Source organism: Desmodus rotundus, chromosome 6, assembly GCF_022682495.2.
Source record: "Desmodus rotundus isolate HL8 chromosome 6, HLdesRot8A.1, whole genome shotgun sequence".
Taxonomy (NCBI): Eukaryota; Metazoa; Chordata; class Mammalia; order Chiroptera; family Phyllostomidae; genus Desmodus; species Desmodus rotundus.
Genome location: NC_071392.1, coordinates 30,568,744 through 30,581,283, shown reverse-complemented (window position 1 = coordinate 30,581,283; position 12,540 = coordinate 30,568,744). Strand labels below are relative to the sequence as shown.

General features: G+C 36.8%; 1 pseudogene; it reads left to right on the top strand.

Annotated features, from left to right (window-relative positions):
* The first annotated feature begins 5,952 nt into the window (after positions 1 to 5,952).
* On the top strand, positions 5,953 to 10,198 carry LOC112319822 (small ribosomal subunit protein uS7m pseudogene; annotated as a pseudogene).
* The last annotated feature ends 2,342 nt before the right edge of the window (positions 10,199 to 12,540 follow it).

The window sequence follows — 12,540 nt, the reverse complement described above, 5'->3', positions numbered from 1 at the left end:
GATCTCCCAGCACTATTTATTGAATAGGCTATTTTTACCCCATTGTATGCTCATGCCCTCTTTGTCAAATATTAATCTACCATAGAGACTTGGGTTTATTTCTAGGCTCTCTATTCTGTTCCATTGATCTATATGTCTGTTCTTATGCCAGTACCAGACTGTTTTGATTACAGTGGTCTTATAGTATAGTTTGATATTGGGTATTGTGATTGCTCTTACTTTGTTCTTCTTTCTCAAGATTGCTGAGGCTATTTAGGGTATTTTTGGTTCCAAACAAATTTTTGAAATCTTTGTTCTAAATCTATGAAATATGCCCCTAGAGGAAAATATAGGCAGGAAAATTCCAGATATCCAATGTAGCAATATTTTTGTTGATATATCTCCTAGGACAAGAGAAATAAAGGAAAAATAAACAAATGGGACTACATCAAATTAAAAACCTTCTTCACAGCTAAAGAAACCATCATCAGAATGAAAAGGGAACTGACCGTATGGGAGAACATATATGCCAATGATACAGTGGACAAGGGTTTGATCTCCAAAATATATAAAGCTCATATGACTCAACCCCAGGAAGACAAACAATCCATATAAAAAGTGGGCAAAGGACCTGAATAGACACTTCTCCAAGGAAGACATACAGAGGTCCCATGTCTATGGGACATGAGCATGAAAAGATGTTCAACATCACTAGCCATCAGATAGATGCAAATTAAAACCACAATGAGATATCACCTCACACCAGTCAGAATGGCCATCATTAATAAATCAAACAAGTACTGGAGAAGAGGGAACCTTCTTGCACTGTTGGTGGGAACGCAGACTGGTGCGGCCACTGTGAAAAACAATATGGAATTTCCTCAGAACACTAAAAATAGAGCTGCCTTTTGACCCAGCAATTTCATTGCTGGGAATATACCCAAAGAATCCTGGATCACATACTCAAAAGAACTTATACTCCCCTATGTTCATAGCAGCACTATCTACAATAGCCAAGTGCTGGAAACAGCCTAAGTGCCCATCAGTAAAAGAGTGAATCAAAAAACTGTGGTACATTTACACAATGGAATACTATATAGTAGAATGAAAGGAGGAACTCCTACCTTTCGTGACAGCATGGATGGAACTGGAGAATATTATGCTGAGTGAAATAAGCCAGTTGGTGAAAGACAAATACCATATGATCTACCAATAAGAGGAATCTAATGAACAAAATAAACTAATGAACAAAAGAGAACCACAGGCATGGAATCATGGAACAGACTGACAGTGACCAGAGGGGAGGGAGGAGGTTGATAATAGTGGAAAGAAGGGGAAGGAATTAATCAAAGAACATGTACGAATGAGCCATGAACATGGACAACAGGGTGGGAATTGACTGTGGGAGATGGGGGTGGGATGGGTGAGGAGGGAAAAGGGGGAAAAGTTGGGACAACTCTATTAGAATAACAATTAAAAAAAGAAAGGAAAGGGAAAGGAGACAACAGGTATTTGTACTACAGAGGCAAAGGACAACCTAATCATCAGTGTTTTAAGATTGATCAGGGTTTGGATAAATGATTCTTTTTAGCCCATGCCCTGACTTTCAGTAGGGCTAAATTTAACCACCCCAGATATTTGTGAATATTTTTTTTATTTTAAAAGGCAGGTTATTAGATTCTGCAGCTTCCCTTGATAACCATTTTCACATGTAATAATCTGTACTATGAAGTACTACTTTCTTATATTTGAGTACCTCTGTCCCTAGTGTAGAAACAGAGCAACTGAGCATCGTATATTAACTCACACAGTGTTAACTTTCAATCAATTACCTGTGTTAAGGTTAAAGTAGGAGCAGTTACTCGGATGAGAAACCTACCCTGCCTCCTGTTCTTATGTGTCCTGTTTTTTAGAGCCTGTCTCTGTAAATCTTTTTTTTTTAAAGATTTTATTTATTTTATTTTTAGACAGAGGGGAAGGGAAGGAGAGAGGGAGAGAAACATCACTGTGTGGTTGCCTCTCAAGTGCCTCCTACTGAGGACCTGGTCCACAACCCAGGCATGTGTCCTGACTGGGAATTGAACCTGCGACCCTTTGGTATGAAGGCCAGTGCTCAATCCACTGAGCCACACCAGGCAGGCCATCTCTGTAAATCTTGAAGAACTGAAGAATAGAGGTGTATACTGTACTAGCCCAGCCTTGGAGTCCTGACAGAACTGAGAGTCCAGCACTGTCTCCTTCCATCTCCGTGGCCTTGGGCAAAATAACCTTTGAGAGCTTCAGTTTCTTTCTTTGGAAGTGGTTATAATCTTAATGATAACAATGATAATAATAATCCCTTCTACCTTGCAGGCCAGTTGTAAGGATTATAAGAATTAGTTAAAGCACTTGCTCATAGTAGGTACTCAGTCATGGTTGTATTTATCTAACCCTCTGAGGTAACCTAGAATGCTACTAGAGTAATGTGGGGATAAGAACCCATATCTCTACTTCAAAATCAGGTCTCTACATTGCAGAAAACTTTTGTTAGAGAGTCTCTTTGAACTCATTAACTTTTGGGCTAGTATTACTTTGCCTGAGAGTTGCTCATTGCTGCCTCCATGTTCAGACTCACATTGTAGTTCACAAGAGCCTTATTATATACAGTATTCCAGGACATAAAGGGTTATTCTCTACATGAGGATGGTGGACAGTTTATTCCTTCATCCTCACTGGAAAGGTTCACACTAGAGGAAATGGCATTAAACTTCACCAGCAGGGATTTAGATTAGATGGGAAGAACTTCCTGACTGATGATTTCCTTCCCTGCCATCTTTAAAAATAGAATAGTTCCCAATTTGTCAGTTTTTAAGGTGCAGGCAGTGAGAATACGTAGATGGTTTCTCAAGATCTCTTTTAATATTAGTATTACTTTGCTGTATTTCTAAGAGGAACTCAATTAATGTATGTATATGAATTGAAGACAATTTAGAGGGATTTTTTCCCCAAAGCAATAGGAGATAAGTTTATTTTGCTTTTGTCTCTTTTTTAAAAAATTATTATTTTGTATTTTTTACTTCAAATAATTTTTAAAATTTTTCAAGTGTAGTTGACATATTATATTAGTTTCAGGTGTACAACACAGTGATTAGACATTATATAACTTACTAAGTGATCATCCTGATAAATCTCATATCATCTGATGCCATAAATAGTTATTCCAATATTATTGACTATATTCCATATGCTGTACTTTACATCCCCATGACTATTCTGTAACTACCAATTTGTACTTCTTACTCCCTTCACTTTTTTTCACCGCCCCCCCCAGCCCCCTCCCATCAGGGAACCATCAAAATGTTCTCTGTATCTGTGAGTCTGTTACTATTCTGTTTGTTTATCTTGGTTTTTAAATTCAATTGTTAATATGTATGTATTGCCATTTTATCATTCATATTTTTTATCTTTTCTTCTTCTTAAAGAAGACCCTTTAACATTTTATATAATAATGGTTTGGTGGTGATGAACTCCTTTAGCTTTTTCTTGTCTGGGAAGCTCTTTATCTGCCCTTCGATTCTAAATGATAGCTTTGCAGGGCAGAGTAATCTTGGTTGTAGGTCCTTGCTTTTCATCATGTTGACTATTTCTTGCCAATCCCTTTTGGCCTGCACAGTTTCTATTGAGAAATCAGCTGAGAGTCTTATGAGAGCTCCCTTGTAGATAACTGCTTTTCTCTTGCCGCTTTTAAGATTCTCCCTTTGCCTTTAACTTTTGGCATTTTAATTATGATGTGTCTTGGTGTGGGCCTCTTTGGGTTCATCTTCTTTGGGACTCTCTGTGGTTCCTGGACTTGTATGTCTATTTCCTTCACCAGGTTAGGGAAGTTTTTTGAAATTATTTTTTCACATATGTTTTAATTACTTGCTGTAGCTCTTCTCCTTCAGGCTCCCTCATATTGTGAATGTTGGTACACTTGAAGTTGTCCCAGAGGCTAGTTATACTATCCTCAATTTTTTGGATATTTTTTGGGGGGGCTGTTCTGATTGGGTGTTTTCTACTTTCTTATCTTCTAAATCTCTGATTTGATCCTCTGCTTCATCTACTTTACTATTGATTCCCTGTAATATATTCTTCATTTCAGTTATTGTAGTCTTCATTTCTGACTGGTTCTTTTTAATGTTTTCTATCTCCATTTTCATTTCCTATCTCTTTGTTGAAGTTCTCATTACGTTCCTCTATTCTTTCCCTAAGTTCATTGAGCATCCTTCTAACCAGTGTTTTTAACTCTACATCTGATAAATTACTTGTCTCCATTTTATTTAGTTCTTTTTCTGGATTTTTGTTCTGTTCTTTCTTTCATTCATGACATGTTTCTTTGTCTCCTCATTTTGGCAGTCTCCCTGTGTTTGTTAATATGTATGAGGTGGAGCTGCTTTGTCTCCTGGGCTTGGTAGAATGGCCTTAAGTAGTATTTGTCCAGTAGGATCTAGTGGCCCAGCCTCCTTGTCCACCTGGGACTCCAGGTGCACCTCCTGTGTGAGCTGTGTACACCCTCCTGTTTTAGTTGAACCTTGGTTACTGTTGGCATGTCAGTGGGAGGGGTTTACCCCCAGGCCAGTTGGCTGGGAGAACTGGGTGCTGTTACATCAAAGGAGCTTCTGTGCAGAGATCAACCCTTTGGAGCAGAGCTTGCTTCAGCAGGGGTCTGGTGCTTGCTGAGTCTGCCCCTTGAGTGTGTTGCTTGTGGAGGGTGTTTGCTGGTGGTGCTTCAATGTGGTTTGAAGCTATCCACTGGGTGCACTGGCTGCGAGGCCTCCCGGGACATGCAGGCCAAGGTCAACTACTGCCTGTGTTCTGTCCAAGGCCACATGGCATGAGCTACCAAGCCATCTTCAGATGGCTGCTACTTGTGCTGGGCTTGGAGGTGCCTGGTAGAGGCCAACCTGCAAACCAGAGCTGGCTGCCACTGGTGCCAGGCCTGGGACCACTTAGCCAGAGGTACAGGACGTGCCGAGGCCAGATGCTGCTTGTTTGAGAAATTTTAGGAAAGTCTGAAGCATGAGCCAAGATGTGCTGTTTGTATGGCTTTTGTCTCTTAAAAGGCTTATAAAATCTTACAAAACTGCTTTAGCAAGGTAATAAATAATTCACAGAAAATATACTGAGAGAGAGTTAGGAAGCAATTGTGTGATAAAAATTTACATTTTATAGCACATTAAAATTATTCATTATAAATAATATTATTTTCTCATTAGTAGATCTTTGAGTCAACCCTAAAAAGGTTTAGGATTGGGTCTGCAATCTGATTTGTTGGACTGGAAGTTCTGTACACAGCGCCATTTGAGCAAATGAGAATAAATATAAAGTAACACTGACATCCAGTGGATTCTTTGTGTTACTGCCACTGTCTGAGGTGGCACTTAAAACGGAGATATAATTCTAGTACAAATTTTATAAGCTGGATTGGACAGGACCAGAGAGTCCCTTCTTATTTTAAGAGTTCATTAAAACAAAAGTTTTCAAATATATGTTAGTACTTAAAATGATCATTTTATCGTTTTCTAATTTATCTGTTATTGTAATATTGGAAGGTGATCTGTGTAGTGATGATGTAGAATTCGTTGAGACTTCTTTTGAAAGCTAACCATGTTAGCTTTTTGTCGTTGTCCTGTGGACACCTGAAAGAACAATATATGGTCATCTTCATCATTCACAGTTTCACATTCCGTGGTTTCAGTTACCCATGGTCAACTGTGGACCAAAAACATTAAATGGAAAATTCCAGAAATAACAATTCAAAAAATTTAAATTGTGCATTGTTCTGAGTATAATCTTGCACCTACCTGCTCTGTGCAGCCTGGAAGGTCAATCATCCCTTTGTCCAGAGACTCCTTGATGTATACACTCCCTGCCATTAGTCACTTAGTGGCTACCTGGATTATCTGTCCTGGTATCACAGTGCTTGTCTTCAGATAATCCTTATTTTACTTAGTGATGGGCCCGAAGCACAGGAGTTATGCCAAAAAGAAGTCGGAAAGTGCCTCTTTAAGTAAAAGGTGAGTAGAGTTCCGTGTGATATTTGGAGAGAGAGTGATGAAGGGAGGACCACATTCACATAACTTTTATTATATGTATTGTTATAGTTCTATTTTGTTATTAGCTGTTGTTGTTCATCTCTTACTGTGCCCAATTTTTAAATTAAACTTTATTATAGGTATATATTTATAAAAAAACCCATAGTACATGTAACTTTCGGTACTATCCATGATTTCAGGTGTCCACTGGAGGGATCTTGGAATGTATCCCCTTTGGATATGGGGGAGCTACAGCATTTTCATTTTGTTTTGTTTTTGTTTTTGCAGGGTTCTACCTATGTATACCTATGCAGTCTAAATATTAATTTGGCTGTCCAAGTTTTCTATATCCTACAGGTTTGGGATATAGGTGGGGAAGTTACTCAGTTTATCATATTGTGTTATAAATGAGATAAAAATCTTTCTCCATGATTGTCATTTGTCAATGTATTATAATTTTGTCAGTTTTTTTTGCTTTTTGTGTACATGTTGTTAAATGCACATGTATTTAAGACTATTTGATCTCCTTTTTTAAAAATGTAGTTTCTCCGTTTAACCCCATTGCTGCCTTTTGCCTTAAATTTCATTGTATCTAATATAATATATCTACAATTGCATTTCTTAGGAAAGAATTTGCTTGGTATTTCTTGCCTTTAACCTTTGTATGTCATTTTGTTTAAGTTGTGTCTTTTGTAGGCCTTACATGGCTACCTTAAAAACACCCAGAGGGTCTCAGTTTTTTAATGGTGACTTTATTCTCCTTTCATATATTGTGATTATTGATTTATTTAAATTTCCACCACCTTTTATGTTTGTTTTTTTGTATTTTATTTTTCTTTTTTCTGTGATCTGTTAGACTGATAATTAAAAAATATTCTTCCCTCTGCCATTTTAGGATACGTTATATTACAGTTTTTCTTTTATATATTGGGTTGACCAAAAGATTTATTCTTCTTTTTCTGTAAGATGGCTCTAGTAGCACTTAGTTGTCTTTAACTTAACCTGAAACAATTTTCTTAGATTGTATGTGATAACTGTCATGTCAACATGCATTTTAAAAAAACATCAAAATTGGTGAATTTTTGTATGACCATTTTAATATTGAAGATGAAAGAAAATACGTAACATTTTTAGCCTATTATGCTTTATTATTTCAAGAAAGGTAAAAAAACTGCAGTGTAAAAAAAAGATATGTGCACTGTATGGAGAAGGTGCTGTGACTGATCAAATGTGTCAGAAGTAGTTTGCAAAATTTTGTGCTGGAGATTTCTGGCTGGATGATGCCACAATGGTCAGATAGACCAGTTGAAGTTGATAGCAATCAAATGGAGACATTAATTGAGAACAATCAAAGGGGGAAAATTGGGACAACTGTAATAGAATAAACAAGAATAAAAAATTTAAAAAAATCTTAATTGAGAGTTGAAAAGCATTTATAACAGCTTGATTATGTTAAACATCGCTTTGATGTTTGGGTTCCACATAAGTTAAAGGAAAAAACTTCTTGACCATATTTCTACATGCGATTCTCTACTTAAACATAAAGAAAAAGTTCTGTTTTTAAAACAAATTGTGATGAGTGATAAAAAGTGGATACTCTACAATAACGTGGGACAGAAGAGATCATGGGGCAAGTGAAATGAACTACCACCAACCACACCAAAGGCTGGTTTTTGCCCAAAGAAGGTGATGTTGTGTGTGTAGTAGGAGTGGAAGGGAGTCCTCTATTATGAGCTCCTTCTGGAAAACCAAATGATTAATTCCAACAAGAACTGCTGCCAATTAAACCAACTGAAAGCAGCATTCAGTGAAAAGTTTCTGGAAATAGTCAACAGAAAAACGCATAATCTTCCATCAGGGTAACGCCAGACCGCATGTTTCTTTGATAACCAGGCAAAAACCGTTAGAGCTTGGCTGGGAAGTCCTCATTCATCCACCATATTCACCAGACATCGCACCTTCGGATTTTCATTTATTTCAGTTTTACAAAATTCTCTTAACGGAAAAAATTGTAATTCCCTGGAAGACTGCAAAAGGTACTGGAACAGTTCTTTGCTCAAAAAGACAAAAAGTTTTGGGAAGATGAAATTATGAAGTTACCTGAAAGATGGCAGAAGGTAGTGGAACAAAATGGTGAATACTTTGTTCAATAAAGTTGTTGGTGAAAATGAAAATGTGTCTTTTATTTTTAAATGTGTCTTTTAATCTTTAAAACTGAAAGAACTTTTTGGCTAACCCAATAATTTCTTTTTAATTTTTAGTTTTAGCTATTTTTATTAAGAAATTATTCAGTTCTATATATCAGTACATAACAACCCATGTGTCCACCTCCCAGCTTTACAGAGTTTTAACAACTCTAACATTTGGCTGGAACAGTCTTAGACCTATTCAGTAAGAAAAACAGTGACAATAAGTTGAAGCCGTGTGTACAACCTGCTCGGTCTCGTTTTTTCTTCTCTTCCTCTTGAGAGTTAACCTGTCATGAATTTGATGTTTATTAATTCCATGAATGTTTTAAAATTATATTATGTATTACCTAGTTAAACAATGTAGTCCAATAGTTTTAAATATTTTGCTGGTTAAAACATATAAATAATATATATTATCAACATAAAATTTACAGTCCTTTATGTTTATTTATATACATAGGGTTCATCATTTTAGTTCCTGTATTTGTAATAGCATAACATATATACACACACACACACACACATTTTTCCTACATTCTCCTGTTGATAAAATTTTGTTTTTCCCTAAGTTTTCCTTATTTCAAACAACATTAGAATGATGTTCATTTACATTTCTCCAAGTGCACATGTGTGAAATTTTCTTTAAAGAAACTTGTGTTTATATGCCCCCAATAATCTTAACTGTGTGATTCTTGTACAATTTTAAGATAATAATTACATTTTTTCATTCACATTTGAATAGTGGCAAATGTGATTTTTTTGGTAAACATTGATGTTTTAAAATACAGCTGTTTGGATATCAAATAGGTTGATAGCATCACCATCGATATAAAGAAACATAAACTCTATCATATATATTAGTCTGAAATTTCACATTGTTTTTCTTCTTGAGTTCATATTTCCATTCTAATCAAGTTTTATCCTAATGTATTTTTTGATGTTTGAAATATTTTCTCAATTGCCCTTATTTCTCTACAACTAAATATATATCAAAATTTTAAAAAGATTTTCTTCCATGACCAAAGACTCTAAATGTTAAAACATTCTGAACTCAGTTAGTAGCACTATTATTAGTAATACAAAATTGGCCAAGGTAACATAATTATTTTGGGGAATAGTTATTTAACATAAACATAAAAGTTTTCTTAGAAACATTTGATACAATGTATTTGGGTACATTTTTTAGTTTATACTTCCATGAAAAATAACAATTAGTAGTAAGATGTGAATTAAGCATCAGTTCTATTCCTGCTCTTTATTACTATAGTTAGCTGCTGAGAATCTTATTCACATAAAACAGGGGATGGTGCGGTGAAGGCAGGGTGATTGGACCCAGAGCTGTGCCTACAGAGTGCTGTCCTGCAGCTTCCAGGGCTAACCCAGGTTAGGTGGGGCCACTATGGCCCTGAATACAGGGATCCTCAGATTGACAAGGAATATTACTGCCCGTGGCAGAAACTGAAGAGAAATTTGAACAGGGAGCTCAGGAAGACTCAGTGTATCAGAGCTGCCCCAGTGATGAAAACAAGCTCTGTGTTCGAAGACCCACTGATCAGTACATTCACCGACGTGATGGTGAAAGGAGGAAACAAATTACTGGCCAGATACCTCATAACACAGACCCTGGAAGCTGAAAACGAAGCTGTTTGAGAAGTACCCTGCCGCCAGCAGGCCACCATTGAGTGCAACCCCTACACCATCTTCCACCAAGCACTGAAAAACTGAGAGCCTGTGATTGGGCTGTGAAAGCGTGGCCATTTCTGCCAGGTCCCTGTGCTCCTAGCCCACCAGAGGCCATGAAGTGGATGATTACTGAGTGCCGGGAGGATTGTCAGTGGACGGATGCTGATGCCAGAGAAGCTGTTGCGTGAGCTGCTGGAGGCTTTTCACAACCAGCGCCCTGTGGTTACGTGGAAGCATGACATGCCCAAGATGGCTAACACCCACCATGCCCTGGCCCACAACTGCTGGTGGTAGAGGGAGGGTAGAGGCACGGGGAGGAGCCCAGCCTCTCTCCTGCAAGAAGCAATGTGAGATACGCTACACTGAAAAATGCCACGATGCAGGATACAGTTTCTTTTGAAGGTTGGGCAGGCAGGCCTCATAGGACAGATGGAGCAGTTATGTTTACTGCTTGTTAGTCCTTCCCTTGTGGGCTAGAACTTGTTCTCCCTGCCCCATCTCCTTGCAAAGAGACAGCACATGGACTTGGATTTTCTCCCCAAAACTTAGGGCTCATCTTTTCCCTCTGCTGGGGGTAGACTTCTGGGAGATGTAAAAGGAAGCATTTTAGTATCAGAAGGTTTATTAGAAATTTCTAATCCTGAACTGTGTAGTACTATCACTTATTAAAACCACCTCGAGAAAATTTTTTAAAAAAGCGAATGGGAATGGAGTATTTTAAAAAACTATCAATTATTTGAACTTATACTGAGAAAATAATATAATTATCTATCATAAACTTTAATGATCTGTCATCTGACAACTCAGGTCTGCCTTCAATTTTATTGAAAGCAAAGATTTGGAAACAACCTGGTTTGCAAAATATTTTGTTATATAGACATTATAGTCATTACTTTTTCAGTTCCTGGGAAACACACCAACAAGGCTTTGATAGAAAAAACTATTATTTACACTCATTGCTCTTTTACTTAGAGGCATCTTATTTAACCAAATATAATCAGAAAGTTTTGGGAAAAATAAGTATGTTGTTTATTTTAATACAGCTTTATTTATAATAAATAGTTTTTATTGCTAATAATTAAACTTTCTGTTTAATTATTAAATTAAACTTTCTGTTAGAGAAAGTGTGACTTCACTTAAAAAAATTCAAATATGTGTCAATATACATTTTAACGTATATTCTGAAAACCAATGAGAAAGAAAAATGCCCTCTTCATTGTAAAATAGGTTTTTATAGTGGGGCAAGTCACCATAATATTGTGTAAAGTGGCCAGGGGCTTGTCTTTGTATCAGTCAGGATCAGCAGTTTATGTGGTAGTAGGAAATGATCGCGTTTCAGTGGCTTAAACCAGGTTTATTTCTTCCTAACTCCCTCTGGGATTAGCTGAGGCTCTGCTGTACATTATCCCCATTGTGGGACCCAGACTGATATAGCTGCGTCCACCCAAGGTGTTGCCAGTTACTGCATCAAAGGGAAAAGAGTTCTGAAATGGTTTGCTCTGGTCATTCAGTGCTCTGAGCATTGTAAAATCAGAAGGGTGTTTGTCAATGGTGTGGAGAAATGGGATAGGCTTTAAAAAAAAAACTTTTAGGAAAGAGTAGATATGAAAATTAAAAGTCTAAAACTGATTTTCTGTACTATGACCTGGTATCCATTGGAATGCTTCCACACACCCTCAAAAAACAAATATTCTCCCTGACTGGTGTGGCTTAGTGGATTGACTGCTGGCCTGCGAAGCAAAGGACTGCCAGTTCAATTCCCACTCAGGGCACATGCCTGGGTTGCTGGCCAGGTCCCCAGTGGGAGGTGCTCGAGAGGCAACCACACATTGATGTTTCTCCCCCTTTCTTTCTCCCTCCTTTCCCCTATCCATAAAAAAATAAATAAATAAAATCTTTAAAAAAACAAATATTCTGATTTGAAGATCAACAATTGAAAGTAGATTGCTGTGTTAGAAAATGCACATCTTCAACTTTATAAATTATTGTTAAATAAACCAATTATAAGTAACTTATACATAATAGTATATATTATGTCATATATATAATTAATAAGGAAACATTGGCCTTGAACTACACTTTAGGCCAAATGGACCTAACAGGCTTATACAAAACATTCCACCTAACAGCAGCAGAATGCATATTCTTTTTATGTTTAGATGGAACATTCTTGAGGATATATCATATTTTAGGTCATAAAATAAGTCTTAGCAAATTTAAGAAGATTGAAATCATACCAAGTATCTTTTCCAACCACAGTGGAATGAAAGTAGAAATCAGTAACAGGAGGAAAGTGGGAAAGTTCACAAATATGTGTATTTAAATAACACACTCCTGAAAAACCAAGAGGTCAAAGAAGAAATCAAAAGGGAAATAAAAAAAAATTCTTGAGACAAATAAAAGTGGAAACACAATATACTAAAACTCATGCTGTAACCTGCTTAGAAGCAGTTCTGAGTGGGAGGTTTATAGTGATGAATGCCTAAGAAAAAAGAAAAATCTCAAGTAAACAACCTAACTTTACACCTCAGAGAACTAGAAAAAGAAGAATAAATTAAGCCCAAAGTTAATACAAAAAAGGAAATAAAAAAGATCAAAGTAGAAATAAACTGGCGACCAGAAAACCAATAGAAAAG